Genomic DNA, 11531 nt, shown 5'->3' with positions numbered 1-11531 from the left:
AATTTTGTGGGGAGTCCGGCGTTATGATGGAGTTCCTCTTAAATATGTAAATTTGAGTAAGTCTGTTCATGGGCTTAGCAAGTGCAAAGTTAATGTTAGTGGAGTCCTATCGAATTAATTTCCAGTGAACAGTGGAGTATTCAAAATGAATGTGCTGTCACCTATGTTTTTTATCCTCCTCATGGATTTTGTAATTCATAGAACAGTTAGGGATGGTGGAACAAGATTGAACTGGATTGGAAATCGGAAATTAGCTGACCTAGAATATACAGCTGGCGTAGTCCTTATTGGCAGAACACCATATGATTTGCAATGCTTGTTCACCAGAATGATTGACATATCACATGAGGTTGGGCTTAAGATACGTGGAAGGAAGACAGAGAGGATGAGAGCGCGATATGCAATGGAAGATGAAATATCATTGGAGGAGAAATCTACAATAGCCAAGTATAAATAAACTAATTAAAGATCATGGTAAGGGGTAGATGGAGATGATTTAGGCATGCTCTTCGCACTCACCATACTTTCCACTGGGCTCCACAAGGTACTAGAAGATTTGAAAGACCCAGGACTACATGGCTGAGGACTATGAAGCGTGAAGTGGGAAATGATGAATGGAGAAGTATTGATTTAAAAGCTCAAGATAGGGATGACTGTTGAAATCTAAACGAGGCCCTTTGCGTGCGTCAATAAGCGTAGGAGGAGGAAATGATGATGAAGTCCTATCCCATGTTGACCAAAAATAGGCTGAGCATATTTACAAAATAGGGATAGGGCCTAGTTGGTGGCCCCTAAGTAAGCAACGGAGAAGGTCAGATATTTACTAACAAAAGTTGCCTTCTTGCAGTACGATCCAGATATCAATAACAGATATCAATAAAATATTAAAATGATTGCGTTGTAAGAGCATTCGTTTTCTATTTCAAAATACCCAGTTATATTACGGAAACATTTATTCTCTACTCATTTTCTAAAAAAAGGAAAATGTAGAAAAAGTTAAGTAATTAATGCTTCGTCAAAAGATAAGTCAGTTTTATGAAATCAGTTCCCCACCTTTGCTAAAAAAGGAAATTAACTGTCAACGTACTATGATGGAAGGATGTAACTGCTTCTCAAGAGAGTTAGCCAAATGCATAAGCAAGGTATTTATTTGATGCAAGACTCCAAACGAACACAGAGAAAACCTTCAGAAACCAGAAAATCTTGATTTATCTCTTCAATCTAACATTTGTTAATATTAATCACGTTCTTCGACTTCACAATGATGAATCATTACATAGATATCTAGAACGATTGATAGATAAAACACCAACTCGTGACAATACCAGCAGCGCTATTTAAAAAAAAAAAAAAAAAAAAAAGAAAAAAAAAAAAGTGCTGTAAAATGAACCTCCGGTCAAAATCAAGGAAGAATTACATGTTCTAAAGAAGTATTACTGCTCATGATTCCTTTAAAACGATCATATAAACTTTAAAAAGACGGAATTCCATATGTGTTATTAAATTTTGACGCATCTCGATATGAAATTTAATCGTGTCCACAATATACGTGCATACCTAATCAGTTATAACTTAAAATCTATTGTTTTTTCTACTTCTGTTTTAAAATGCTGCACAAAACATCTTTCATTGTAGAGACCCTTGGGTACAAATTATGGTTATATTGTAGTCATTGCAATACAGCATTGACAGTATTCCCTATCCTACCCAATAGATGGCAGTAACCACGAGAGGCAGTAATATAAAAGGATAATATATTCCTTATAATATGGCAGAAAATGCCAGTGACACAAACAGAACCGATAATACCTTGAACTGCCGGAAGGAACAAATATACTTATACATAAAATATCAACGGATATTACCCTATGGTAACAAAGAACAGAAAACAGTAACATAGAAATGAATAATAACAATTGACAGACAACAGTAATAAATAAAACAGTAACAAATAATACCATATAAAAACAAATGTCACAAAATACTAGTAACTATAATAGCAACGAATAGCAGCCTACCTTGTAATACCGAATGGCAGTAAATAATAGTAGCAAAGTAGTAACTGATAATCTCTTGTGATAACAAACGGCAGTTAATAATAACAACTGAAAAAGTTACAGATAATACTTTATAATGCAAATGACATTAAATACTAGTAACTAAAATAGTAATAAATAATACCATATGATATCAAATGAAATTTAATATTACCAACTAAATGCGTTACTGTTAATACTGATAAATGGGAGTAAGTACTAATAACTAAAACCGACAATACCTTGTAAAAACTAATGGCAGAAATAAATAGTAATACCACCAGCCAGTAACAGTAAATAACAATTGATTGATATAGCAAATAAGAGGCAGCACTAGTAGCGAAGTGAGCAAGAATGAGTAAGGGCAGATAGAAAGCGAAAGGCAATTAGAGGAAAGAGGGAGGAAGAGGAACCGAGAATATATGGCGGGTGCGGACACAGGGTCAGATTAGTAGAAATCAAATTAGGTAGTAGACAATAAGGGTATGGCTTCGTGGATTAAGCTTAGAGAGAGAGAGAGAGAGAGAGAGAGAGAGAGAGAGAGAGAGAGAGAGAGAGAGAGAGAGAGAGAGAGACGCTGCCTGAAATGCTGGGTGGTTTACAGTGATTATCCACATTCTCTTATATCTGTGCTTTTCGACGAAGCTTCTTCGCCACGCATATTCATTTCTATATCTAAATGTAAGTTAAACTATAATCCATTTAATTACTTTGAATTTCAGTTCACATATAAAGTTAAAATGACGATTTATTTCTCCTTGAAAAAGTAATTCCGCAAAATACTACGCTAAAGGCAACAACGGATGATGAAAAACTTTATATAAAGACTAACAATAAAATAAAAATACTTTGACCTGCCATTCGAAAAACCTATCAACTAACATTGTTTTGATTCGTTTTCCCTCAGAATTTCACACATGGTACTTACAGAAAATCCACACCAGAAGAAGGCTGATCTTCCCATTTCGATAAGTATTCGGTAATCTTGAATGCAAACGTAAGCAGAGCTGCATAAATATCAAGTTAATATACTCGTTCACAGCTATTTAGGACGGAATTACGAGAACCCAAGCCACTATGAAAGATCACTGGCACGAACAAAATTGTCGATATACACACCAAGACATCAAGACAGTAAATGAAGCCCACAGAAAAAGACCACCTTGGCTACCTCGTTATATTCTCTTAACGCCAGAGAATATAAACAGATTCTAAATGTCAACAAACTGCCTGTTAATCTATTAAGGATTTTCGTTTTATATATTTCAATTTGTACAAGTGTTATGTTCCTAGATCTGCTGATTTTATTCATTGTTTTCATGTAATTAAACAAGTAGGTCATAACAAGGCTAAAAGCCCTTCAATTAACCGCTTGTTTAGATTAAATAAACCCACAAATAATTTAGTGAATTAATATGTGAATGAATAGAAATATTGTAAATACTAAAGTATTGATTAAAAGCTTTATATAATAAAGTAATTTAGTACTTTGTAATAACATAAGAGGCAACTGTAGCGAACGTTTCTCATCTTTGCTGATTGCATAATAGTATGATAGTTTATACATATTTCTTTACCTAAGCAATATTACAACGAGATTCAAATGCATCATTTGATACAAGACAACAACGGTACGGAAGTGATAGGAATATAAAGCGTTAACGTATATCTCTCCTGCTCTTCGAATTCTCCTGGGTCAAATGATACGAGAGTTTCGTTAAAGTTAAAAGAAACTTTCACGATGACGTAATAGATATGAAAACAAGCAAATAGGTTTAAAAGCTAATTATCATTTAACTAGTGTACCAGAACTGTCACAAGTGACGTCTAAATATTTAGATAGATATTCACACACAAACGCACACGCGCATACACATATCAACCCTTCCCACCCCCTCCCCCTTTCCTAGCAATTTGTGGGAGATTGTGGTGTCCCGATTGTACCTGTCGTGGTAACACCTGCCCCCCCTCCCCCCCCCCACAAGGATATGCCTATTCCTCTCCCCTTTACCAGAGGGACGGGAAGAGACAGAGCAGTAATACGTCTGGCAATGCTGCTAAGCGTGACAGGAAAGAATTGTACATACACAAACACACACATATATAATATATATAGACTATATATATATGTGTGTGTGTGTGTGTGTGTGTGTGTGTGTGTGTGTGAGCTTTACTGCATAATTTACCATGGTGAATTTTATGTGTGATATTTTAAGAAACTCAAAGGAGAATCATTACATGCTTATGTTGACACCTTCCAACAGCCCACAGTTATTGAACTGTATCAGCTAATCTCCTATACTCCCATAAACAGAGTCGATCTCACCTCGGACTAATTATTTGTTTTCCCTCTTGCATTTTCATTTAATTGGATGTACACTCGAGCACACTATTCTATCTTATTTCTCTTCCTTTTGTTATTTTGCAAGTTTTTATAGTTTATATGTGATACATTTATTTCAATGTTATTGTTAAACTTTTCTTGTAGCCTATTTCCTTTCCTAACTGAGCAATTTTCCATGTTGGAGCCCTGGGGCTTATTACATCTTGCTTTTCCAACTAAAGTTGTAGATTAGAAAGTAATAATAATAATAATAATAATAATAATAATAATAATAATAATAATAATAATAATAATAATAATAATAATAATACTGAAAGAATGCTGATAATACGTAAAGTTGCTGGACAACCAGCAACCAGCATAACGACCCTTGCTAGTTGGATGGACCCAGGATGCCCAACTCAAGATTATCTGACTTACTAGTAAGGAACAATACTGCTGGTATAAGCCACCAAACAAGATCAGAAGCACAATCTAAAACTGTTTCTTATTAACTCGTCCGTTTGTGATGACTTCATTTTCCCTTTAATTTATTAATAATTTCCTGTCATGTTTCCCCTACAAGTAAATATCAAAACGACTGAAATACGAGAAGATAAAATAAACACCTGGATTTATAAATACATACTAAGAGAACCCTGGATTTAGAGGATGATGAAATGATATAGGTTTCTCATCGAATTAATCAAGTGCTTAGAAAGAGGACAACACAGCTGGGGGATTAATCATAATAAAAAGAGGCCCCCCTGATGAACCAGAAAGGGACCAGGAGTAAGGTCTTCATAACAAGGATGACAATGATGATGATATTGAAACACCTTTCGCATCTCTCTCTCTCTCTCTCTCTCTCTCTCTCTCTCATTCGCAAACACAAGTATCCACATTTTATTTCTCTCTCTCTCTCTCTCTCTCTCTCTCTCTCTCTCTCTCTCTCTCTCTCTCTCTCTCATACGAGAACACAAGAATCCACATTTTAACTCTCTCTCTCTCTCTCTCTCTCTCTCTCTCTCTCTCTCTCTCTCTCTCTCTCTCTCTCATACGAGAACACATAAGTATCCTATTTTTCCTTTATTTTCCCGCCCCAGTTGTTAATAACTTGCACCATAAATAAGTGGCACAACAGGCCTCTTCTGTTGGCATTCCCGTAATCGGCCTCCTCACCCCCCCCCCACCCCCCCACCCCCCCCCCCCTCCCCTTCTTACCTTACTCTTCCACCCGACTGCTCTGGCTTTGCTCAGCTGGCTATATAGGCTTACTCGCCACACTGCCTTTCAACAGAGGTAGCTATTTCGCTACTTACTAGACATAAGGGGACCTTATTGAGGAGTTCTCTTCTCAAGGAACCTCCTTCCCCAATTAGTAATTGCCGGATCACCTTTTCAACTTTTGCTTCTCCAATTCTCACTTCAGTTTTTTATTTTTTTATATCTTATTAGTGGAATCGATAATTATTTTCATCTGTATTAGTATCATGCCCATCGTTGTTTAATGGAGCTATTCTGCCGTGTGATTTATACTAAGCAATTTTCTATATTACAATAGTCCTTTCTCTAGTTCCTAACACTCCAACTCTTGTAAAACAGTCTCATATATCTTAAATGTTCAGCAAACTGAGATGAGTCCTATGAAAATATATCGTTTACATAACATAAAATCACGGTGATGTAGCAATATGAAAGCTAAATCAATATCAATTAATTGGTACCAGGTACTTAAGGAGTTAAATCGGTTTCTGAGAACAGGCGAACACAGGTTAGGGAATAAGCACGTCTTGTTGGACCTTTGCACCAATGACGATTGTGATAATGATGATAATGAAACGCCTTTTAGTATCTCACTATCTCTCGACATGTCCCTTGAGAAGGACATATAACTACACAAATTTTGAATTGATTTTCATCCGCTTGTTGATAATTTACGCCATAACGAAGTTGAACAGCACTGTTAAAAAAAAACCGCAACTTTAATCCGAAATTATCCGTAAAAATATACCGTTTATCAACTGTATTTCAGTAAAATACAAGTGACCGTAATTTTTACCCCATTTTGTTAATATCTTTTACGGTTTGGTAACCATAATATCACTCTACGTAAATATATATCCATTTTAAAAACGGTAAATGCCTGGCAACATTTATTCCAGGATTTTTACGGTGTTTTTTTACAGCACATTTTTAACAGCAAGCCTTGTCCGAACCAGGTCTTTCCTCTAAGCATTGCCTTAATAGACTCCCCTCCCTCCTCTTTACCTACTCTTTACACCACACTGCTCTGGCCTAGCTCAGCTGGCTATATAGGCTTACTCACCACACTGCATTTCAACAGAAGTATAGCCATTTCGCTACTTACTAGACGAGTCCTCTTCTCAAGATGCCTCCCTCCCTAATACAAGTAATTAAGCAAAACTTGAATAGGTGAGACAATTATTCAATCTTTGCTTCTTTATTTATTAGTCCTTTTCCTATGTTTATTTCTATATTGCTTTTTTTTTTTATTCTTTTTCTAGAAAAAGATATGAAATATGTATACGGAAATGAGATCGTGGTGATGTTAAAGATTTCTGTTATATCTATTGAACAAGAAAACCGTTGTTAATTTTGTTATTATGAGATTATTTCCATCGTTGAAAAATGGAAACATTTTACCTTCAATCTTTGTTAGATACTATTGCATAATAATTATCTAATTTGGTGCTTAGTGCATTCATTGATATCAAACAATCTTATATCTTACACGATTAGCTGATTAAAATAATTCTTAGAAAATAACATAAGTAGCAATAAGAAAAAGTGCTGATGATTATTCATATAAAAAATTACTTGCAGTTAAAGGGACCAAAAAAAAAAATTATATTGAAACGGTAAACCACAGATAAGAGTAATTTATGTACATTAAAATGCTGAATTCTGATGAACTAACAGTGAGACCAAAGACATGAATCCTGCAATTCGCCTATGATAATGATTCATATTCCTATATATCCAATTAGTGATCACCATTTGTTGGGGGGGGGGGGGGGCAGGAATCTCAAGGTTTTAACAACGCTCCTTCTGAACATCGCTAATCTAAAAGTCAAGCACCCATAGACGTTGAGTCTTGAATGACTAGAGCCTATACCTGGATGATATAATTAATATCTGTTTACTGGACTTTCTTTTCCTTCAGTTAGGAAACAGTATGAAGTGCCACAATCCAGAAGATTCGTTATGCCAAATAATGAACGAATCAAAGCAAGGCCTCCCCACCAGCAGAGTTTTTCAGATTTCGACGATTTCAAAAGCAAATAGATAAAGAAACTTAATTTCATCTTTAATTTCATCTTTAATTTCATCAGCGTATTTATATATATATATATATATATATATATACTGTATATATATTATACCTCTTTGCTGCATGAACATCAAAAGCTGTGGCCTGATTGGTAACGTCTCTGCCTGGTGTTTGCCAGTCGGGGGTTCGAGTCCCGCTCAGATTCGTTAGTGCCATTAGTGTCTGCAATCTTACCCTCCTTGTGAGCTAAGGTTGGGGGGTTTGGGTGAACCTATAGGTCTATCTACTGAGTCATCAACAGCCACAGCCTGGCTTGGGCGCTGATCATATAATATATGGTTAGTGTCTAGGGCATTGTCCTGATTGCTAGGGCAATGTCACTGTCCCTAGCCTCTTCCATTCATGAGCGACCTTTAAACCTTTAGAAACTCACGTTTTCAACAAAACCTTTTAGATAATGAAATCGGGTAGAGGGAACCCCTTTACTATTTTCCTTGATTAATTGGCTGTGAGTTATCTGGCGTCAGTAAATCTACTATTGCGACAATAGTAGATTCACTGACACCGTGTTAGCTATAGTGATCTCTGTCACATCATCAATATGGAAGTTTAATCTGAATGTTTTAATACTTACCTCATTCCGAAGGCCACATGAATCCTTATCTGATTTTGTAACCTGAATTGTACAATTATTTTATCAGTCCTTTCCCCCAATGAAAGGGACTTGAGACATTTCCCCCTTCGGAAGGAACATAGATATTTTACCAATCGAAAGGGACTTAATCATTTTCCTAATTAAAAGGGACTCAAGTACTTATCACCACCGAATGGACTTAATAATTTTCCCCACCTTAAAGGCCTTATTTTTCGCCATAGGAAGGGACTTACTTATTAATTTTCTCCACCAAAAGGGACTTGGGTAATTTTCTTCGCTGAAATAAACTTAATTATCTCCTCTTTAGAAAAGGGCTTAAGCCTTTCCCCTTTCAATGGGGCTTACTTGTTTTACCTATCGAAGGGGACTTAGTAATTTTCCCATTGAAAGGGACCTAGTCATTATCCCCATCGAATGGGACTTATATACTCTCCCCAGCGTAAGGGACTTGGAGTTATTTTCCTCATTAAATGGGACTGTGGCATTTCCCCCATCGAAAGGGACCTACTTATTCTTCCCCATCGAAAGGGACTTTGTTATTTTCCTCATTGAAGTGGACTTAGTAATTTTTTTCCACCAAAATGACTTGGTCATTTTCCACATCGAACGGGACTTAGTAATTTTCCTCTTCAAAATGGACTTAAGTCCTTTTCCCTTAGTTATTTCCCCCATCAAAATTAATTTAGTAATTTTCCCGTTTGGAATGGATTTGGTTATTTTCCTCATTGAAAATGACTCAAGTTTTGTACCCGCTTTGAAGGGATTTAGTCATTTTCCCCATTAAAGGTGATTAAGTGCTTTCCCCATTGATAAGGACTTAGACATTTTCCCCAATGAAAATGAGTTAATCATTTCCCAACCGAATGGGACTTGAATATTTTCCCTATCAGATGGGACTAGCAATTTTCCCCATCGAAAAGGACTAAAGGCCTTTTTCCCCCATTGAAATAGATTTTGTAGGTTAATTTTCCCATTGAGTGTGAATTAGATATTTTCCCCATCGAAAGGGACTTTGCTATTTTCCCTTTTGAAAGTGGTTTAAGTCCTTTACCTCACTGAAAGGGGTTTAGTCATCTTCTCCATTGAAAGGAACTTAATAATTTTCCTCATTAAAAGTGTCTTCGTAATTTACCCCATCGAAAGGGACTTTGTAATTTTTTCCATTGAAAGTAACTCTATTCCTTTACACCATTGAAATGGATTTAGTAATTTTCCCCATCGAAAGGGACTTTTTTATTTTCACCATTGAAAGGGACTTATTTTCTCCCCATTGAAAGGGACTTAGACATTTTCCCCCATTGAAAGTGACAATTTCTTTACCCCATTGAAAGGAATTTAGTAATATTCCCCATCGAAAGGGACTTGTCTATTTTTCCATTGAAAGGAATTTAGTTATTTTCCTCATCGAAAGGGACTCATTTTTCCCTCACTGAAAGGGACTTATTCATTTTCTCTCACTGAAAGTGACAATTCCTTTACACCCAATGAAAGGGATGTAGTAATTTTCCCCATGGAAAGACTTAATTCATTCCAATCAAAGATTATCGCCTCCCATCGATATGATTTAAAGATTTTCAGGTATATTACCCAGCACTGGGACCCGGATTGTTATTCAGCATTAAGGAAATGAAGATAAAGAGGAGGTAAGATAGATAGATAAAAAAGTGGAGCACTTATGCATACAGTGCACCATTAGATATTTACTGACGGCAATACCTTCCAACGGGGTTTCTTTTAGTGCAATAGTTGTTCTTTGTAGACATATCTAAGGTCTAATTTTCCCATTATTTTCATCACAATCCCGAGAATGTTCATATGTCTACGGATATGTATTTATTTGTGTATAATGATTTTTTTGATGCAGATATAAACATATAAACATATTCCTATCCATATAGTTACATGAACATTTAAATTACATTAGAATTAATCAAATGAATTAATAACAGTGTTTTATTTTTACATTTACTAATAGATGGTCCTAATAACCTACATGTGTTCAGTCTTACGGACTCATACATATGTGAGAAAGAAAGACGAGTAACTAGTCATGGAGAGAGAGAGAGAGAGAGAGAGAGAGAGAGAGAGAGAGAGAGAGGTTAAGTTAATTAAAATGAAAAATATAAGATGAAATAAATAATAAAACTATAACTTCAAGCGGTGAATAATTCTTGTTCATCAGCAAAAAGTTCATAAAAATATAATTCGGATCAAATCTGATGACAAATAAATAGTCATATGTTTACTATTTTTACGTATGCAACATTGTTCAATACCCAGGATTACACGAAAGATGTATGTAAAACTATTTCTTCAGATAAAGTTTAGAAAATATTATTTCATGAAAAATGAAGGATAAAAGTATGAATTCAAATTATGTAAAGGTAATTAAAATTTTCCCAGAAGTTTCCATGGACAATATCATTAATACATTTCGCAATACATTTCAGGTGTTCTTGAAAACAAGATTACAATACAATGAAAAATAGAATAATAATTATCTAGATCTGAGATCATAGAAAAAATAAACGAAAGATAATTTTAATAAAAAAAAATTTAATATAATTTCTTTGTAAAATTTCCAGTGAAGATAATTATCCCAAAACATAAAAGAAAAGATATTGGATGTTTCCTTCATTGCAAGATCATCATTTTATTCATTACTTCAAAGTTACCAGCAGGTGTCTGGCCCTAACAAAGTTATATCTTAATCATATTTCAAACTTTGACGTCCCGGAATCTTTCGCAATGTTGTCAACGACGAGCTTTAAAAGCGAGTTCGTATAGCGTTCAGGGGGGGGGGGGGGGGCAGTGACCTAATTATAAGAGAGCCATTTTCAGCATTCATTCTTAATCAATTCTTACAACCTAATTTAATCTACATCTCTAAACAATTATTTTATTAATTCCTTAACTATTTTTTTTTACTTAGTATGTTAAGAAAGTTGCCAATAACTGAATAAATGTCAATTTGACGACCACCTCATGCTGACCAGACCCGAGAGATACTTAATGAGGAAAAACATATTAAGGAAGAAAAAATATAAATTTTTATTGTAAAAGCAAAAAAAAAAAAAAAATATGCTCTCAACTTGTACAGGCTTTAAGAGAATCATGAAATGGATGTAAGAATAGCCGGGCTTAAGCATGACAATAGCTGTAGGCCCATATATATTCAACCTCTATGTACACATGTAAACACAATATATATATATATATATA

Source organism: Palaemon carinicauda, chromosome 38 (genome assembly GCF_036898095.1).
Source record: "Palaemon carinicauda isolate YSFRI2023 chromosome 38, ASM3689809v2, whole genome shotgun sequence".
Classification (NCBI taxonomy): domain Eukaryota; kingdom Metazoa; phylum Arthropoda; class Malacostraca; order Decapoda; family Palaemonidae; genus Palaemon; species Palaemon carinicauda.
This window is presented reverse-complemented; position numbering follows the sequence as displayed.